The sequence below is a fragment of the Phragmites australis genome, chromosome 16 (genome assembly GCF_958298935.1).
Source record: "Phragmites australis chromosome 16, lpPhrAust1.1, whole genome shotgun sequence".
Taxonomy (NCBI): domain Eukaryota; kingdom Viridiplantae; phylum Streptophyta; class Magnoliopsida; order Poales; family Poaceae; genus Phragmites; species Phragmites australis.
Window position 1 is genome coordinate 2,096,756 of NC_084936.1, and position 21,904 is coordinate 2,118,659.

General features: G+C 41.6%; 1 pseudogene; it reads left to right on the plus strand.

The window, feature by feature from the left end:
• The first annotated feature begins 110 nt into the window (after positions 1-110).
• LOC133895988 (uncharacterized) lies at positions 111-9,395 on the plus strand (annotated as a pseudogene).
• Positions 9,396-21,904: the final 12,509 nt, after the last annotated feature.

Genomic DNA, 21,904 nt, shown 5'->3' on the forward strand with positions numbered 1-21,904 from the left:
CTATAATTTTCATATAAAGGGCTATAATTTTTATATAAGGATTATCTCAAATCTTATTTTATATGGAAAAGTTATGATCTTCCGAAGATATGATGCGTGGTTGGTTAGCGATGAATGGACGATTTATGCGTCACCTGAGTTGCTGCAACCAAAAGTACGTATCGCCTTTTTATTGGATGATTTATGCGTCTAGTTTTATGATTTTTTAAAAAAATACCACAAATTTTTAATTAATAGAAAATTTATTTTCAAATAAAAAATTCACCCATTCCATGTGTTAGGTCTTATCTGCGGTCCATCATACTAAACACGGCCTAAGTTGCGCACTAGCCGCCATTGGAGGCCTGCAGGCTACAGCCGCCACCCTGCCAACATGATCGGAGCTTGAGGAGACGAAGCAGCTCCTCATCCTCCGCTTCCCCCTCTAGCTCAGCAAGTAGTAGTATTAAAATCTCATCTCCTCTCCCCCAGTTGTTCCCGATTTGTTACTAGAAAGGATTCCAAATAAATTAAAGAAGAGAGTATCCGGTCCCGGTCGGCATCGGAGTCGGCATCAGTGTGGGTTGTATGTGTCTATCTTCCTGCAGTAGCATCAGCAGCGTTTGGAGCGAGGACCCCTGATTTGTTTTGTTGCCTCCCTTCCTACAGTAGCAGCAGCAACAACAACGTACGAGGATGAGGCGGCAGCCAAGCTGAGGAGGTCGGAGCCCACCGCAGTGTCAGCGACGCACTCAGGCGCTCTTTCTCCTTCCGTATAGAGAAGCTCCCCAAGGTAAAATCTTTCATTTTTTCGATAATGCTAGCACCCTTACGTACGATGCCGTCGATCGCCTGTTGGGACCACTCAACTACTGATAACTTTATTCAATCCCGTTAGCACCTATGTAGACAACTCCATAGTCTCCAGTAGCTTCTTTCCTCTTCCTTTGTTTTATCTCTCTCCAATTGATCCATCCAATTCCCCAGCACTCGAACGAGGCCACGGGGCTGTCGAATCTGCCCTTGTTCGCAGCAGCAGCCGCCGCTATCCCTGGTGAGGTCTGCAGCGATGTCAAGTTGGCGTCCAAGAGCTGGCGCTTCCACTGTAGCTCGCGATTCAACACGTCTGTGGCTTGCCGGGGTCGCAATGGCGACGCCGTGCATCCCGTTCGGATCGGAGAGTGGTTGGGGTTTCGGGTCATGGCGGAGGAAGTTGCAGAGTTGAGAAGTTTCGACTACGTATTGGATCGAAAGAGGCTAGAATCTCAATCTTATAGGCAAGTCAATTGGATGTTGCGGTGGCCTCTTTGAGATGTTGCATGCATATATTCATTTCGATTGTTGCAACAATAATTATGACTATTGAGATGTTGCAACCGTTTCTCTCCAATGTTGTAGTAGGTAAATTTTGATATTCCATCAGGCGATTTGAAATGTTTCAACGATTATAACATGTGATTTGGATCAAATTGGTCTTTTTGATGCTGCAATAGGTGAATTGGGATGTTCCATTAAGTGATTTGTGATGTTGGGGTGGGAATTTTTTACGATAATTCTCCTCCTAAGACGTCCGAGGCCGCGTACTGCCTGGACGCTTCATTCGGCGCCACGCGTAACCTTAGACCCAAAATTTTATTCAATCAAGTTTGCAGATAAGCGTGTCCGTCTCTTGTCTCCAACAGAGCACCGCTCTTTGTCCTGCGTTCTCTGTCTTGTCCAACCCCCTCCGATCAGGTCCATGCCTGCTATTCTATGACCATCGATCATCTTTGATGTTTAGAAGCGTGCACTATCCACCTTCGTGGCTATCATCATAGCCAAGCTCCTGGAGGTGGTCATGTTGCCGTTGGGCGTTGGCGCCGGCCAAAGGTGCTAGAGTTCGAGGACACCGGGAGGCCGTTGCCGTCATCGACGCTCGTGGGCACGCTCACGGCGTTGCAGGTGGTGCTCCTGGAGCCATGGTAGACACCGCCACTGTGGTGTTGTAGTCCTGGCCTCGTGGTCAGTGGCTAGCAGCACACTAGACTGGGTCCGGCGAGGGCCACGGCTTACCGGCACTTCTGCGCGGGTGAGACGAAGCAGCAAGGCATTAAATCGAGCGGCGAAGAGCTTTTTTCTATGTTGCAGCAGCTGATTTTGGATGTTAACAGATGATTTGGGATGTTGCATTAGCTTATTTGATGTTGCAACATGTGATTTGGTGGGATCAACTCATTTTACTGATGTTGCAGCAGGGGATTGGGATGTTGTAACAGGTGATTTGGAATGTTGAAAAAAATTATCGATGTTAAGATTACCGTTTTATCATTTTCTTGTGGCATGTTGCATGAAACATGACACTGATATTGCAGTGGGATTTTTCTCTTCTAGAATCAGATGTCAGTAAGCTACTTTTTGTTGCGTGCAACACGATGGTATGTTGCGGTGGAAATTTTCCAGCAGAGATTGAAACGGAGAAGAGATATTGGTGGCTTTTGTTGCATGCAACATGATGGTATGTTGTGGTGGAAATTTTCCAGTTTGCATCGAACGGCAGAGCTGATGTCCAGCTATTTAGATCCGATGACTTGAAATCATCCGGAGCGAGCGCCGGCTCCGGACGTCAGGGTGCTTGCTCCTCCGTTTTGTCAGGGTGCTTGCTCCTCCATTTTTTTTCTCCTGCCCTGTCGTCTCCTCTCACCTCCTCTCTTTAGTATTGGGTTGGGAATTATAACAAGATTCCTTAGCAAATTATTATCTTGGATTCTCCAATGTTTGAGGATGATTTCGTCACAGACCAATCTTTTCCCTATCTGTACTATCAGATAATCGGGCACGTCTGTGCCAAGTCTTGCTCCGCAATTTTTCTTGTTCCTCAAAAGTTAAAAGCCAAATCACTATGAACATTTCGTACACGCCACATTGTTCAAGATAAAACTATGCTTGCAAAAATGATTTTTCATACCTTAATCGGCATCCATCAATACAATCTGTTCTACAGCCCACATTGAACAAGACACATATGAAATATGAGCCCTCCTTCTCTGATTTCTCACTCCAGAATTCTCAGATTAGGATATATCCTGCAATACATAAGGTGCTTTAAAAAATCAGTTGTGTTCTGGAACTTTTCTTCACTCACCTGAATCGATCCCTCAGGACCTTCAATCTAGAAATAGAATCTTCCCGTCTCCTAATATTGTCCCACTTCACAAAACATGCTGCATTCGACACCCGTTACTCCTTCAGCCACTTTTTAGCTCTTTGTCTCTACTAATATAAAGCAACAGTTTCGCCGTGCGTCATCCCCTCCAATTCGTGTTTTGCTCCTATTCCACACTTCACCCTGCTTCTGTGCACCGACATATGGGGCCTGTCCTGTCCCTTGCTCCCCTCCCCATGCCCGGCTCATCTATCGTCTCCAACAGCACAATCCTGCACTACCCGCCTACCCAACTCCTCCCCTTCCCGCAGCTGTGCCCCATCCCCTCCCCGCCGCCATCTCTCCTCCCCAACGCCACGTCTCTCTCCTCCCCAACGCCACGTCCCCTGCCCAGTCCAACCGATGCGCCATGGCCAGGCGCCTCCCCACCGCCTCTTCCCCTTCTACAGGACCTGGCCGCAGATGTCGAGCACCGCGGTGGCCGTGCCCCTCCGCTGGAGTTCGTGGCCAAGCAACGGCGGATCAAAGCACTGCTGATCTGTTCACCTTGACCCTGCCAGCGGCAGATGCGACTGTCCACAACGTCGCCAGCACCGGATCTAGCGGCCCTGATTGACGGGGGAAACTCAGCCACGGCTCACCGGTGTGTGGCCACCCCGTTCTACGTGTCCGCTGCAAGGCAAGGTGAGAGACGACTTCGGGGCCATGACTGTTGGTGCATGCACCAATATGGAGGAGAGGATGGTAGTGCCATCGCCTGCATGGAAGGCAATGAGCAAGCCTCTGCCATTTTCGCCTTGATGCAACTCTCAACACCATATCTGCAAAACGATGCCCACGCATCTCCTGTCTCCCTAGCCTGGCCATGGCGTCGACATTCTCCCCATCAGCATCGGTGAGATATTCAACTTCCCATCTCTGATTCATCTTTTTCTCTCTCTACAATTTGTCTATGCTGCTTTTATGGATTTGGCAAATTCTTGCTCGGCTCTAAGCCTAGCCTATGTTGCAATTCTTGTTGAACTCATGCTCTACTCTAAAGCCTAACATTCTTCTATGCTTATGTTGCACGGCTACAGCTTGGGGACTACCTGCTACTGTGGGGGAGGAAGGAGTACGTACGCTACAATTTTTCGATAAGTTTGAGTTGTTGTGTGATTTTAGGTGTCCAAAACCTTGAACGCCACCAGATGATTTACCACTCGTAAGCGATGCTGGTCCATAGCTACCTAACTCCAAACAATGCCGCGTAGGAGGATGACTGCCCTGCTCTCATCTTGCTGCACGGGTAAGATTTCTCTGTTTCTCACTGAAGCAGACTTAGTGGTCTAAAAGATAAATGTGTTTCCAGATTTCATTTCTAGGGTCTGATTGCATTAATTATGCATTTTCTTTTATGTATCTACTCCTGGGTTTAGGATGTATCTTAACGTGATTGCCACTTACGCATTAGATTTGTTTATTCTTCTATCAGAAATTTGAAATGATCAGGGTAGTTGTTTATATTTTCTTTGTTTTTCATGAAGATAGATGAATTATTGTTGTATGGAGCTGAAGCTGGTAACTTTGCTTGAGTATTGGGGATCAGATTTAGTGATGTGAGGGATCAATAAGCTTAGGTGAGAGCCAGGGGCAATGCTTGCATTACTTTCAAGAGGTCAAGTTATATAGCTGTTCTTTGATTTACCACGGCGGATGGTGACTGGCACTTGAAAGATGAAAAGTGCTTCCAATTCCTCATGGTGAAAACTGCGGTCTTTTATATGTTGGTTCCCAATGCTTTGTTACTCATGGGTTATGCAAAACCATTTGTTCTTCATGTAACACTGTGTTCAGTTTATCACCATAGGCTAATAAACTCTCATTAAATTATGTGTTTTTGTTGCAACGCACGAGCACGTAACTAGTCTCCATTTAATTACTCTTAACTTTTCAGTTTCCTCCTAATTTTGTTCTAGATCCCTGGGGACATATCTAGTGCATCCTCCCCATATGGCATACGGTTCTCCCGTGCATCTAATGTCCAAATTACTAAGTTTTCAAATGGTCTACTTTGTAGCACAATCTGTTGTAGTTTTTCCTTCACTACATCCATCATGCTGCATGGAATTAGGTAAAAGTTAAGATCGTCCGTACCCTAGTGTTCCATCCTAGCTGAGTTTGGTGGAAGTAATAGTATGTTTGGTAAGTTCTTCTCGATTTAAATTTTCTGCGGAGAGTGATTTTGTGGCTGAAAGTGATTCTTTAGTGATTCTTTAAAATAAACTATATGAAAGAAGTAATTCTTTGCGAAATGTGAATCAGGGGAAGGTTTATTTCAGAGAATTACTTCTACAGATTCTACTCAAGAAACTAAAAGCTGAAAGCTACTGTTTAGCAGAGCTCCCTCTGATTCCAACCAAGAAATTGCTCTGAGAGCTCTGTCAAACATACCCTAATTATCTTCCTTCTGTGTTTTGGTTCTTTTGCACTATCTTATCTGTTTGAGTGTCTGATTTGCATGTGCGCAGCTTTTCCTTAAAAAAGGAAAAGCATTGAAGTCCAATGTATGTACTTTAATCATTGTGTATCCTGACTCTGAGTACTTTGTGATTGCCACGCCTATCAGGTAGTTTTGATCAAAACTCAACCCTTCTTATCATCCTTTCTAGTCACAGGAAATTCAGCCTCTTGTATTGTCGCTGCTTTCACTGAAAGTGGCTGCAAGGACAAGCATTGTGTCGAGAAACTGGACAACTCTCGGGATGGCACCAAAGACCGGTCCACTGATGAGGATAGTGTCAAAAAAGGTCAATTCTATTGTTCAACAGCACAACGGAATAGGGCTCAATAAGTTCAGCGTCAGGTGTGGCCTTCAGAAGAAGTCCTCGGGTCATCTTGATAGGTGGATTTGCTTTGCCACTGCATCAAAGGCGGAGAACATAGATATTAACCTGTGGTAAAGAACAAGTATATTGGAGGACCAACCAAACAAGTTTATCACTTCCCTTTTATCCAGTCCTTGTTTCTCACCAATGTTTCTGTAAAGTCACACTTGGATATATATGTGGCTTTACAAAACTCAGGAGGCTTCTTTTGCACTGTGTTCAAATCATTGGAGATCTTCCAGGCTTGCTATTAAATTGTTCTTTTTTAGAGGACTTAGGGCTCACCGCGTGCTCAAGTGTAGCCGATCTGAATGTACCACACCAACTCGATAAACTTAGACATTTGCTAACTTCCAATATGTGTGTCCAGATGGTTGAGTTTCATGTTCCTGATCTTTCTCATTTTGGGTACCAAGGGGCTGCGATTCCTATAGGGCTTCACGGTTGCTCAAAATTAGAGAAGGCAACAGTGACGTTTCACCAGCCATTGCTCGAACAAGACAATAAAAAAGCACTGGGCAATGCATTCGATGCGATTCCCAGTATGTCAGCAGTCAAGGTGCTGAACATGCATGCTGATATGCAGGAATATCAACCGGTCTGGGTCTCACATGTATCTGGTGTTTTATATCGTTTTCTTTACTTACCTGTTTTCTTATTTGTTTCGGTCATGTTTCAGGTGCATACGGTGACAACAAGACCAACATGCATTTTTACAATTTTGAGGCATTTGACTTGTGAAATAATAATCTTGGCTAATGGTCCAAATAGAAATAGCCACAGTGGATTTCTTCAACTGGTTCACTATCTGGAATTTGCCCTCCAACCGGAGATTCTGCAATGGCATGTGAGTACTCTACTCTTTTGTTGATTTAGACGTAGACCGCGTACTTACCAGGGGTGGAGTCAGTATATAACCATTGGGTGCAAGTGACACCAATAAAATTTTTCAGCCAAATACATGTATTTATGTAGTTAGCTAGTATGAACCCATTAAAAAGTTACGGCTAAATCCAATGCCAGCAGGCTACTGAACGCACAAGCCCGCAAGGTAAAAGCCCACAAGTGAAATTCCCAAGCCCTCCACGCTGCACACAGGATGCACCAACGCACGCATGCTGCACTGCAATTGCCTCGCTTCCGTCTTCCCCAATTCTACAATTCACCATCGTGCCAACAAAGTCCAAAAGCTCCGTCGTCTTGTTGCCTGTCGCCCCGTGCCCTCGTTATCTCCTACTCTCATTGGAAAAAAAATGCAGACTAGATACCTATGTGGGTAAGAGTAATGTTAATAGCTTTCACAATGTTGCAGTGAAAATATGTGATGCTTTGATGAATCAAGATCAATCATTCTGGTTGCTTTCAATAAACAAACTGATCTTACAAAAAAGGATAATCGAATTCGGCTTAATGCTTCAATTGATTCAGTTAGATACTTGTTGTGTCAAGGCTTAGCTTTTCTAGGCCATGATGAATCAAAAGAGTAAAAAAATAAGGGAAACTTTCGAGAGTTGGTACAGACTTTAGCTGATCAAAATGATGTTATGCAGAAGGTAGTTCTTAGGAATGCTACAGAAAATTGTCAATGGGTATGCGGAGACATTCAAAAGGAAATTGCTAATTATTTTGCAAAGCTAACATCATCATTAATTCTATTGTCTATTATTTCTGTTTGCTTAAAAGTTACAACTGATCTCTAATGAGTTCGTTATTGTTTTGCACATATAACTTTGAATTCTATTATTGAAGAAATTGGGGGTGATGTGTTCAATTTGTTGATTGACGAGGCTTCTGATGTGTCTGATAAAGAGCAAATGGCAGTTGTCTTCATATATCTTAGCAAGCGTGCATTTATCATTGAACGGTTAGTTGGAGTTGTACATGTGAAGGAAACATCAGCAATATGTCTCAAGGCTGCTCTTCAAAAATTATTCACTGATATTGGATTAAGTATAAAATAGTTCATAGGCCAATGCTACGATGGGGCAAGCAACATGCATGGCGAGTTCAATGGCTTGATAGCCAAGATTATGGAAGGGAATATGTCAGCATATTATGTGCACTGTTTTGCTCACCAATTCTAGTTGGTTACTGTGGCAGTAGCAAAGAAGAATGAAGATATTGCAAATTTTTTCTACATGATCTCTCTTTTATTCAATATGGTTGGAGCTTCTTGCAAAAGAAAAGACATGATTAGAGAGAAACATCAAGAGGAGATAAAAAAAATCTATAAGTAGTAGACGGATTAGCACTGGCACAAGGTTAAAACAAGATCAAACTCTTTAAAGAGCTGGTGACACACGTTGGGGCTCGCACCACAGAACTCTCTCAAGTCTAGTGAAATTGTTCCTGTCTATTGTTTATGTTCTGAAATATGTTGAGAAAGAAGGAAAAATGAGAAGAAATGTCAGGCATGTGGTCTTCTAGCATATTTTGAGACCTTTGATTTTGTGTTTTATTTGCACATGATGCTGCATATATTAGGAAGTGCAAATACTTTGTCACAATTTTTACAAAAGAAAGATCAAGACATCCTGAATGCCATGTCATGTGTGAAGTCAACAAGGAATGATCTACAAGAACTAAGGGAGAATGGATGGGACTCACTTCTAGAGAAGGCATATTCATTATGTGAAGAACATCACATTCTAAAGCTAAACATGCATGAGTAATATATCAATTGGCATAACCCATGGCAAAGAACCAATAAGACAAACCTTCAGCATTTCCAAATAGAGTGTCTTAATTCTGTTATTGACTGGCAACTTCAAAAGTTTGATGACCGTTTGAACGAGGTAAATTATGCATTGCTTGGTCACATGGCTTCCTTCAACCCAGAAGACTCATTTGCTACTTTTAACTTGAAGAGCTTAGTGAAGCTAGCTGGGTTTTATCCAGATGATTTTGATTCAAAAAATTGGATGATCTTGGTCATGAACTTCGCACTTACATTGACAACGTGCGAGCAGATGAAAGGTTTGCCAATTTGGATGGGATTGTTGATCTTGCTAAATTATTGGTGAAGACAAATAAGCATATTACTTTTTCTTTGGTCTATCGACTTCTAAAGCTCGTACTGATTTTGTCGGTTGCCATGGCATCAGTGGAGATATGCTTTTCAGCTATGAATGTTGTCAAGAAAAAGTTGCGTAATAAAATAGGTGATTAGTTCATGAGTGATTGTCTAATTTGCTATGTGTAGAAAGACATGGTTTCTACCACTAGTAATGATGATCTGTTTGATCTTTTTAAGATGATGAAAGTTCGAAAGGGAAAACTCTAAAATGTGAGTGACTTTACATGTTTCGCTTGATGTCTTGATGGCACTTATTTAAAACTTGTGAAACTAACATGTCATTTTTGTTCAATGTTTTCAGGAAGATAAGAAGCTGCACATGAAGCTATGAATTTATTTTGGCACTACTATATTTAAAATATGTAAATAAGTGGTTTTATAATTTCATTCAACGGATATGTCTTGCACTCTTTAGTTTTAATGTAACAACTATATGTGATAAGTGATGTCATATTTCTATCCCTTTGTTGTCTTTGAGTGCTATAATCTTGCTATAAGATGGTGATAAATTGTACTTTATACTAATTAGTTCATACCAAATCCTCACAATGAGTGAAGTCATTGGCTAAATTTCCTGGCTCCGCCCATGATACTTACATATTTATGAATGGGAGAGAGTAAACCTGCACTGCAATATTATGTCAGACTGACCGTGCACGGTGGCTTCTGAAACAGATGTTCTCACATGAAACATGTGAGGGGAGGAAGTCTCCTGTATGTGCCACCTTGCGTCCACATTGAAGTATTCATCGGAATTCCAGTACATTTTGTAACTAAACATCTTAAATCATGATCGAAATGAATCGCTGACTGGCCTTTACATATGATCAGCTACAGCAACTACTTCCATGCCTGCGCAAAAGCAGTTTCCTCTTCATATCTTTGCCTTATCTGCTGTGTTACAATGTCAATTAGGCCGTGCATGCTGCTTGTCTTGCTCCTGCTGGTCTTGCTGCAGCCACAGCACACTCCTGGCACCTGCTGAGTGCTTACTGCATCTTAGCATATCTACCGATTCAATTTTCTTTACATTTACTTTACGTAGTTTAGATGGCCACTATTTTTCGTTTCCTGAAACCAATATCGTGACTGTTTTCATGATCAGGTGAAGCGACGGATGCAGAGTTATGCGAGGTACCTACTGCATCGACCAAACCATATTAAAGAAAGCAACAAAAGATATGACAACATATTAGTGGATCAAGATATTTGCAGCACCGTAGCATCAGTTCTTCAATCTGTTGCGATCACCATCGCTGTGCATGCAGGTACATCGGTTGTTAGAGAATTAGCACGTGCAGTGGCATGGATCCATCGAGACAAATCACAGACGACACAGACACGAACCATACAAGATAACAGATGGCACCGATAATACGATGTTTAATGACAAAGTTTAGTCTAGATCTATATCTCCAGAGCGTAAACTATAAATGCTCCTCCCTATAGTTGCAACCGGTGTCTGAGGTCCTGCAGAGCTGCAGACATCCTACGAGCCTGACGCGTTATGTTATTATGGTTACAACACGATCCTCCTCAAAGAGATCAGGCTACTTAAAGTCTAACATCAACTCTACTCTTTACTGTTAATATAATTTTAAATCTAAATGTAATCTACTAGTACGCATATTCGACACGTATTTTAACATCAATCATGTCGGCACCGTACATCACTTTCAGCTTGCAATGTGAATCTAATTATCGCCGTCCTTTTTTCTCGTGCAAGAAAACGTGATTCGCATGCTCGGAGGTCGACTGGGCCGCAGTCCGCCCCAGCACGGCCGCCCGGGACCATCGGGAGGAGGAACGTAGCGGCGCTGGTATCGGCGGCTATGGACGCCAACTACCAGGCCAAGTTAATATACCATTAGTTGAACTGCAAGTTGCATTTTTTTTTCTATGTAAATATTTGACGTGAGAAGAGCATTTTGAATTGATTCTTTTACTGTGGCCTTTCCTATCCTAGGCTACGGTAGCTGCAGTTACGCTTGACAAGGCAGGCAAAATGACATATGCAGCTTCCTGGCGCCTTCTGATGACGACGAAACTCTTGTGTTTGTGTTCCATGCAGACCTGGTCAAGTGGGTCTAACAGCCCGTGTCGGCATGGGCACGCGTAGGCACAGTCCGGTTAAGACATGATCTGTCAGGTCCAACTACAAAATGGGATCGTGATGTGTCGATTTACGTGATAAAAGCTCGACTCACAGTATGACACGTGAAGCACGGCTAAGGCACAACGATGATGGGGTAGGGCGGGGCAGTGGCGGGGCGGGCGAGCGGCAACAAGGCTAGGCGAGGTGGCGTGACGAGACGACGACGGTTGGGAGGGGTGGTGTAGCGGGCCGGACCATGCCGGCACGGCGTCGGCCCAGGCACGACACGGCGAGATGGGTCGTGCCGGTTCGGCCCGCCTAGCCTCAGGTTGTGTTGTGCCTACGGTAGCGGATCTTGTGTTGGTCTAGGCACGGCCAATTGGCTAGCTTTAGTTCTATGTGATGCAATGAGGCAAAAATTCAAAAATAGACAATATATCAGGCTATATTTAAAAAATAGATAATATGATGTTGTATTTACAAATATAGCAAGTGTATTCGGTATGTAGTGTGCCGAAATTAAGTTTTCGATACAAGGTGTGCCGAAAACATATAGGTCAAAAAGTATCTGGCTCACGATGTGCCGAATACATGAAACCTCAAGCATATTCAGTACACCGTGTGCCAAATACTCCTAGATACCCTATATTCGGCACATGGCGTGTCGAATACGGGTAACAGTGCCATATTCGGCACACCATATGCCGAAAACAGCCTGCTCCCCGTCTTGTCTGTCGGCCGGCTCCCTCCCATGTTGAGTACAGCGTGCTTCTATCAGCTGGCTCCCTCTGCCATAATTCGGTGAAAGCACAGCTTGATCATATCGATCCATCTGCATGCAATAATGGAGATGCATGCATGCGGGATTACAGGTGCATTATTGATTGTAGGATTGCTTGATCATGCAACCTCTCATTCTCGAGATACATTTAGGAAACGGTAGTCTTTCAAATTATTGGTTGATTAGTTGTGTAATTCTATCCTACACATTGCCAAATTAGTGTTTCTTTTGCACAAAGAAATGTATTATTTTCATGTGTGGTCACAATGGATGGAGGTAGCCAAATTTGTCAAATTAATGTTTATTCTTTTAAAACAAATATGAATATTCCATCACAACAGTTTAGTTCGTGGAGAATTTATTCATCTTTGACATGAATGGACAAAGTTGGTTAAATTTTAGTTTCCATCTGGATCAACCAATGAGACTTCGACAAAATCTATTGGAATGAGGATCCCAAATCAAAGAGAAATGAATATATTGGTTTAGGGTCATTATCGTTCTGCGTGATATGCGAGGAAAGCTCTATGTTTTGGGGTTTAAAATTCAAGCGGCTGACATCTTCTGTGTCTCGTGGTCTAATTGCATCACGTTGTGATCGTGCCTTTGCCCAAAGTTGATGTTAAAGGAGAAAAAGATTGCAAGAGATTGCTAAAGCTACAAACATTACCATCATATGTATAATGTATAGCTATTGAATACCTAGATCATATCAAGATGGCGGTGGAAAGTGGCGATGCAAATTAGCTGAAGAATGTGAGTTATGGCAGTCAATGCTATCAGGGTAAAATAGTTGTCATCTCCGAGGTGGTGATGGAAAGTTATAAGGATAGATACAAGCAAATTCACCATCATCTTCAGGGACATCAATGTCCTCTGGAGATGGAGGCATCGGAGGGAGGGGTCGTTGTGGCATGAAATCGTCGTCGTTGTCATTATCTTGATCTATCATGGTAGAAGCACGTCCTATTTCCTTGTTGGTTTCACGCCATCTCGATTTGGTGCGTGAACGTCCTCTTGCAGTGTTTCTTAAACCTTCTCCTGTACTACTGCCAGAACGTCGAGGCATTGGTGGCATGAAATCATCATCCTTTTCATTTTCTGGTTGAATAGTAACGAGCGCCCCTGTATCCCTTAGGTTCACTGATTTTCGTCGTTTTCACGCAAACCAGGCATCACACTCCCGCCGAATAGCATATACATCACCAAGAAGTTTGAGATATCTTTGTTGATCAACTCTGTGTCTTCTAGTAACACCTAATGCAAAAGATGAGCATTCGAATCAATGAAAAAAAGATAAGTATGGTGACCAAATAGAAAATGACGAATCTAAATGTGGAATGCATACTGGTCAGGCAACACCACTATACTTCTTTGCCTCCTAGACAAACCTACCACTATACCCGCTTGCTTCCCCACAAGCTTGCTCCGTCTGTATATGCATCTCGTACGCCTCTTCGGTCTGTATAAGATGAGGGTCATGTGAGTAATATGGAGGTTTAACTTATGAAAATTGTTAGAAGTACCACATCACTTACTACAATATAATCATAAAAATGGCTGGGGCTGGCTCTACAGCGTACTCACAGGGCCGGCCCTGAGGTGGTTCGAGCGGGGCGGCCGCCCCGAGCCCCCAAAACTATGGGACCCTTTTCATATACCTGTGTACAATATATATATATATATATATATATATATATATATATATATATATATATATATATATATATATATATATATATATCCGTATGATAATATATAGAACTAGGTCTAAAATAATAGGTATGTCTAATAGTCCGTATAGTAGGATGCATGTGGCTTGGTTCCTTCGATTCATAAAAAATTAAGTGACATGTCTGCATGCCTAGCCTATTTGGTTGTTTGCCCGTTTCATATTTTCTTCTGTCCAGTCAGTCCAGTTTTCTACGTTCCGTGGAACCACGACTCCAAGGCGTTCCAAATGCGCGCAGCTTTGATCAAGGACCAGCATCAACTATTGCCATATGAGTTTTCGTCGCTGGTTTTTCTCCTCTATAGTTTCTACTCCACCTCAAATGTATCCGACCCTTGCTGAGATTGCACGTTTGAAATATGAAAAAGTCCCCGCTCGCTCTGGCGATCGATGGGTCCGGCTCCGTTGCACGGTACAGGAGCGGCTCCGGCGTGCGCCCAATCATCACTGTCACAAAACCTGATCGTTCACGCTACCAATCATTGAAGCATGTAGCCGATTGACCACTAGTAGTTGAACCTAGCCATTTAGCAGTAAGCAGCTACCTACCAGCGCAGCGTTTGTGTTGTGGTGCTGGCACCTGTCAGATAACTCTAAAGCCATACTATGTTTGCAAGCTACCTGCTACATGTACTGGTGAGTAACTAGAGCTGCACGTAGCAAGTTGTATATAGGCATGCAGATACAGCTGACCGAGTGAGTATCTCTACCTAGCTAGCATGTATTAACGCAAGAATAGGTACGTGTACTTCGATCTTTCACAATTTTATTCCCGCGAGCATTTATGATAATTTTGTTCCCGCAAGCATTTATGATATACTGGAATAATCTGGAATACATCTGATCATCAGTTGGAACAATCTAGAATACATCAAATCAGACGTATTTCAAGTTGTTTCAGCTTACCGTAACGGACACTTTTTAAATTGTTTCAGCTTATCGTAAATACTCACGGACTCTACTAAAATATTGTTTGTGCAATTAATATATAAATATTTTAATATTTATATTTAATAGAGTTCTATTTTTAATTAGGCTCGAGGCCACTGAAATATCAGGACAACGGTGTTGCATTGCGTTGCATGCATCTCACATCGGACAGACAGGTCATACTCATTGAACTAAGAACTATTTTCTGCAGGGGCGCTGCTACACGTACGACTTACGACCCAGCCGTCCGACCAGTTTGGAGCTTTTCCGTTTCTTCAGAGTAGGTGTGACTGACTGATCGGATGAAGAAGAATGCATATACGTGCCGTGGAAGACTTCATATACCTTTGTCCTTGACCAATGATGCGATGCAATACAATGCAGGAAGGAGCATTTTGTGTATACGCACGGGCAACTCCGTTGCTGCTATGAAATGTTCACCACCTGGAGGTGGAGAACCAATGGACTCCGGTGGAGCTGGAGGTGGACAGTCAATAAACTCCCATGCCAGCATCAGTGTCGATTTTGTGGAGAATTAGTAACGGAGATAATACAAGTACACAACTTCTACAAGTAGATGTCAATATGTCCATGATGCCCACAACTATTCTTTTAAAAAGTAGATATTTAAATTTGTATTAAAAAACTCAAATTTGAATGATCTAGACGTATACTTATACCCTTAACTAATTGAGTTGGGTTAAGCTACTAGACTGACAATTATGGAGACTAGCAATTCAATCTGCAACGCTATAATTTGCTCGAAAAAAAATCTGCAACGCTATATTGCTTACGACTCGTACAACGATTAAATGAGCTAGCCGTGCAGTCCCATTGCTAACTTTAAGGACAGCAACTTGTCATGACAGGTTTAAGAAGAAGAAAATATTGTTCAGTATATTTCCTACACATGATGGTAACCATTTTATATGATCATACGACAACTTTCTGCACCGTATGCAAAGCAATATTAGCGAAATAAAGTAATAAACCCATCGAAAAAGACAAAAAGAGGGAGAGAAAAAATGACCGAGCTTTCAAGTTTTCACCATCGGATGGATGGAGGATCTGTGCAGGCGTCGACCTCACCAGTCACCATCGCAATCCAACTGATGCAAATTAATTAATTTAAGAGTATTTATTGATTCACTTTAGTTCAATTACTTATACTAAATTTTTTTAAATAAAATTGTTTAATTTAAAAATATATTACTATTAATTAAATTAAAAAGGATCTGTAGGTACGTTAGATTCACGTATTTACATTCTAAATGAGAGGATATGGTCCACGATGGAACGATCTCGTGGGCACATGCTGATTGTATTTTTGCGAAATCTACACAGGAAATAAACCAATGAACAAGACATGATAGATCTTCCAACGACTCTTCACTATCAGTTGATTCGCCCCCGTGGACGAAGGATACTTCGATATGCACGTAAGCGATAGGGATATTAAAATGACAATGACCCATGCAATATTTTATCATCGGATTTGAATTTTAACATCGACATCATAATAATTTTATCATTAACGTGTAAAATTAATTCTACATGTGAAGTTAGAGGATTCTAATCCCTCACTATCACCTCCTCGGACCACGAAGGATGAGACGTGGATCCAGAATAGCCTTGTGTGACACGTGATCCCTCCAATATTTTCTCAAGAATAATAGTTTCCGAAAATGCTCCCGGACGTGGGTCATGAACGCCAACAGACGGGCACCGGCCAAAGAAAAAAAGAGGGGAAAAAAAAGCAAGAGGCTGGCGTCGCACTGCAAATAGATGTATACTCACCTCACCACCTAGATGTGTTTGCTTCAGCGTACGATCATCCAACCGAAGGGAATATTTCATCAAATACCAGATGAGTTTGTCCAGGAAAAATATCCGGACGAAGAAGCCGTCCGCCTTTCTTCTGCGCGCGTTCTGTCTCTACGCTCCCCATGCGACTCAGCAGCAGGATCGGTTGTTGCGTGTAAGTATATTTTCATATTTTTCATTTAACTCTGGATTTTATAGTGATCTAAAAATTCTAAATTTTTTTAATAAGTAAATCAGAGTTTACTAGCAACTAGTTTTAATTGATTCGATAAAAAAAGTATGAGCCAATATTTAATTAAAATTTTAAAAAACTTGTTTTTATAACTTCTAATAATTTTTAATGTCTCAAATAAATTCTAAAAAATAAGGAAAAATTCAGTAATATTCTCATGTGATGTGCTAATTTATAAAAACCCTAACTTATTTGGTAAAAAAAATGAGTTCTTTTGTAATGTTCTATTTATATGTATCTTTATCATTTCATGTGATATTATCTTTTTAATTTAATTTTAATTAAAAAAATTCAAATATGCATAAATTCATCAAAATGCTGCATGATCAAGGGATAAATTCACCAAAAGATCATCATAATCAACTCAACTCATCTAATTCATCCAGCCAAACAGAAAACTAGCTTATCTTATCCATCCAACCAAACAAAAAAATTAAACCATCACATTTAAAAAACAAAAATAGTTATATCCCATCCAATTTAACCATGCAACCAAATGCATCCCTAGCTAGTGACGATCCAACTCCCCGATCCGATAGGCTTGGCGCCACTATCACCCCCACCCCACGTATACCCATTCTACCAACACCGTCACAACACTCTCGCATGCCCACACCTCCTCACCACCTCAACTCACGTGGTTCATGTCCTAACCTTCACCTTTGTCTCTTGTGGCTGCCTCTGTAGTCAGGAGCCTTAATCTTGCCGCTACCAAGGCCGCGGCTCTGCTCCCTTCACACGCGATGCTGAGGATGTTGTCTTCCTATGCTCCTCGAGGGGCACCATGGTCATGGTGGCAATTCAGCCGACGAAGGCAATGGCCGCGGTGGTGAGGGGGGATAGCACGATGTCTGGAGGATTGGCGAGGCCCGACACAATAGGGAGGTTGCGCCACCGCTCTCTTCTAGCGTGGTGCTATGGGTGCCGATGTTTAGGTGATCTACTCTAGCCCGGAGGTTGAGAATCAATGGAATCTGATGTCAACATCAGTGTCAGTTTGTGTACAACTTCCAGCTTTTGCCTCAAGGAGACGTTCGTGATGCGCACAGCTATTTTTTAAAGCTTTTTTTGGATTAATTAGATTCATACCATCATAAATATCGCGGTTTTATATGCCATTATAAATCTAGTATTGGAAACATGCTATTATAGATCTCTTGAAATTGGGTTCATGCATTACAAATCTTCTAAAAATTGGAACCATACCATTACAAATCTCCTGAAATTTGAATTCATATCATTACAAATCTCCTGAAATTGGATCATGCCATTACTAAATGTGCTTGATTTATAATAGTAATGACATAGATATAATTTCAAGAGATTTATAATGGCATATTTCCAAATACCGGATTTGCAATGGTATATTTCAAAACCGTGATATTTATAATTGTATAAATCTAATTAACCTTTTTTTAAATAAGCACTTAAATTCATGTATAAGAGAACTCAACCTTGGATACACTACGTGAAAAATAGACAAAGGAGACACAAAATTAGTGGCGGGTCGTAAAACGACCCATCACTGATGATAATAGTGATGGGTCGTAATTGTGACCCGTCACTTATGACTAGTCATCAGTGACAGATCATCCTAAGACAATTATTAGTGATGTGTCAACTTACAACTCATCGTTAATGATAACTCATCAGTGATGGATCATCATAAGCCAATCATTAGTGATAGGTCAACTTGTGACACATCATTAATGATGACTCATCATTAATGATGACACATCATTAATGATGACTCATTGATGACGGGTCATCCTAGGCCAGTTATTATTGACGGGTCTCCCTGGTCTAGTCATAAGTGACGGGTCACCCGTCACTAATGACTTAGCTCTCTCTAATCTAGTTCTGCTCAAATTGGTCTGTGCGTGTTTGTCAGCTTGTCACCGGACCTTCTGACGATTGCTTCTGAAAATCGTTGCTCGTGCTGAAAATAGGTGATGGGTGATACTCTTCACCTGTTGCCTATGACGTATAATAATTTCATGAGAGTGGTTGTTTCATCAAAATATATTTTGTTCATGTATGCATTCCAGGCATAGGGGTTAGCCTCTGTATATATTACTAGCTAACAACTATACCTGTTCAAATGTTGAGCTAGACCGGGCTTTGAAAAGCCTAACGAGAAAACCAAAATCCCGAGCCCAGCCTGAGCCCTGCCTAACAACGGGTTTTTTTCGGGCCGGCTTAGGTTTTCTCGGGCTTTTCCGGGTTTGGGGACAAATTTTGAAGCTTGAGCCTGGCCTGATAACCTATGAACCATGAAGTTAAGCCTGAGCCAGGCCCGTGCACTGGTCGGGTCAGGCTTTTTCGGGCCGTGTTAGGTCAGGTTGATCGGGCCATGATGTCCATGAGCATGTCTACTAACAACTACACCAACACACACAAATGTGAAGGTGATATGCCCCAGAGGTAATCATAAAAATAATTATATCACACGTCTTTGTTAATATACTTTTGAATAATATTTTATTCTAAGAATGACTACCTTTTATATTGATTAGTAAGTATGTGACTTGTTCATGAAACTCTTTGTTTATATCATGATGTTATTCTTAGTTGATCTCTGGTCGCATATCATTGTAATGATATATAAGACCAACACATGTATTGATTGATGATCACGTTTCATAGATTATAGGTATAGGGATACCAAGTAAATTATGTGGACATTTATGTTTGAGAGCATGATGTTGGATAGACCCACCTTGAGATACTGCTGGAATTGTTATTTATGATGTGCCATCAGTTGTTATCTTAAATTGTGTACCTGCAAGATCCTTAGACCTAATATCGTCATTGATTTCCAGAATACGTAGTGACATACTTTGAGGTTGCCAAACGCTATTCATAACTGGATAGTCATAAAGGTAGTTTTCGGGCTTGTCATGAAACATGTCGTGGGGTGTGAGTGATCAAGATGGAATTTGTCCCTCCTTGATAACGGGAGAGATATCTCTAGGCCCCTCGAGGTAGTTGGATCGAGAAAGTATATGGCCATACCAATATAATTAAAGAGTTAGTCATGATGAATCTACTACTTGATCGAGTGAATGATCGAGCTATCACAAGGGTGACATGTATCTCGTCTTGAGCTTGAGTGGTATCGTGAGGTGAAGAGATCGGTGCATATGTATATCAAGGTTCAGCCGATATGATCTTTTGTGTATACTCGGGAATGAACATGTCCTGCTAGGGAGCACTATTGGTTTTTGGTTTGGAAAGGGTTTTCGAGTCGTAGCCATTTATACATGAACCTAATGAATCACACACTTCATGGGTTAGAACAAAATATGCGAATTGGATTCGTATGTGGGTTTTGATTGGATTGTGATCCATGAGAAGTTAAGAGTTCTAAAGGGCTTCCAACGTGCGAGCCCATTGGCGAGCTCTATATAAGGAGAGGCATGGGTAGGGCGTGCGGTGCTAGCACATCGGTGCTCATCGTTTCTATCCAGTACGTATAGATACCGTAGAGACGCTGCTGCTATTGCGACACTAATCTTCTCAGCGAGTTGATTGCGATGTGTTCAAGACTGGTCACCGGCCGTGACGAACTGATTGACGTACCTGCTTGTCTGAACGCGAAGCACAACGCGACCACTCGAATCTAGTCGGACAACACAATACGACCATTCAAAACTGGTTGAGGACGCAACATAACTGATTGGGAGCTGATCGAGGAACTGATCAAGGAGCACGACCACCTGCTCGGAGTTGGTCAGGGAGCGTGACTACCTGTGCGAGGCTGGTCACGGATCGGATCGAGAAGCTTCTCGAGAAGTTTGACGCGTATGGCATTGAATTGGTCTACTCCAACTCTTTTTCCGCTGCACTGTGCATCGAGCGGTAACGATCTATGATCTCCTATTAGCATGGTTTACTGGATGAATACGGTAGAAAATTTTTATTTTAGGCTAGCGTAGTCTACCCGTTACCTAACAAAATCTATTACCAAAAAAAACATACTCATGAACATACCTACAGAAGAGAAGCCATAAAAAGCTAAGGCCAATATCTTACAAAAGAAAGCAGGAAAGTACTATGAAAAGAGGGGTGAAAAGAGATGGAATAAAAGAGATGAAAAGAAGACAACGTTGAAGATACGATATTCACAATTTTTTTCTCTCATTTTTTCTCACCTCAGCAACACTAAAATATGAATTATTGTACATTTCTGCTCAAGTTTAATATAAGAGGTGACGGCTATGTACATACACACGCATTTCGAAAATGGTACATAGACTTTAAGAGACGAGAACTCAATCTTTTTGGCCGAATTTAGCCTCAAAAAATTTGCTGAACCCAACAAAGTGGGGAAAAACGGATATAACTTTTTCTGTAGATATCCGTAGAGTAAAAAAAACGTCAAAATCGGAATCTGTATGTAAAAGTTATACCCATTTTACCGAAAGCACTCCGGATCATTTATTGACAAAAATAATTATTGGTGACGGGGTAAGATTACAACTCGTTAATGTTGTACAGTCATTAGTGACGAGTCACGGTTATGACCCCTTACTAATGACATTTGAAAAAAAAGTTAAAAAGATAAATTATTCAGCTTAATTAGAACATATGGGAGGGTGTGGTGGTGAGGGGGTTGCACGTGAGGGAGGTCACAGGTTCGATTCCAATGGAACACAGAATATAAAAATAATGTGAAAAATAGCAAGTGACCCATGACGAGTGGTGATGGCCCTTACGTTGGGATGGCTCGGATGAAAAAAATATATTTTTTGACTTTTTTCATATCCAAAAAACACGAAAAACGTTTATCAGTCATTAATGACAGGTTAAAATTATAATCCGTCATTTATAAAAAGTCACAAATGACGTGTAACGGTTATGACCTATCACTGATAACCTTCGTAAGTGACGAGTCACTTATAACTAGTCATTAATATCTCGTTTGAAGTGATGGGTACTGGATCCGTCACCTATGATAATTATCACCTGTTACTGAAGACCTTTTTTTTATGTAGTGATAGTCTAAACGTATATATATACCCTATCAAGATATTAAGGGTGTGATTAGTCATCCGTATGAGTTTTAATTGTATGGACCGTATAAATAGGTCAAGGGGATACATACTGAGTGAAATCATATTTGTTGAAGAATAATGTTTGATTGATTGTATCTTTCTGGACATATTGAGCTGAGTTTCTGTTTGGTTGACTGAATCTGAGGTCGCATAAGCTGATGTAAGAGTTGAGACTATAATTTGTTGTTC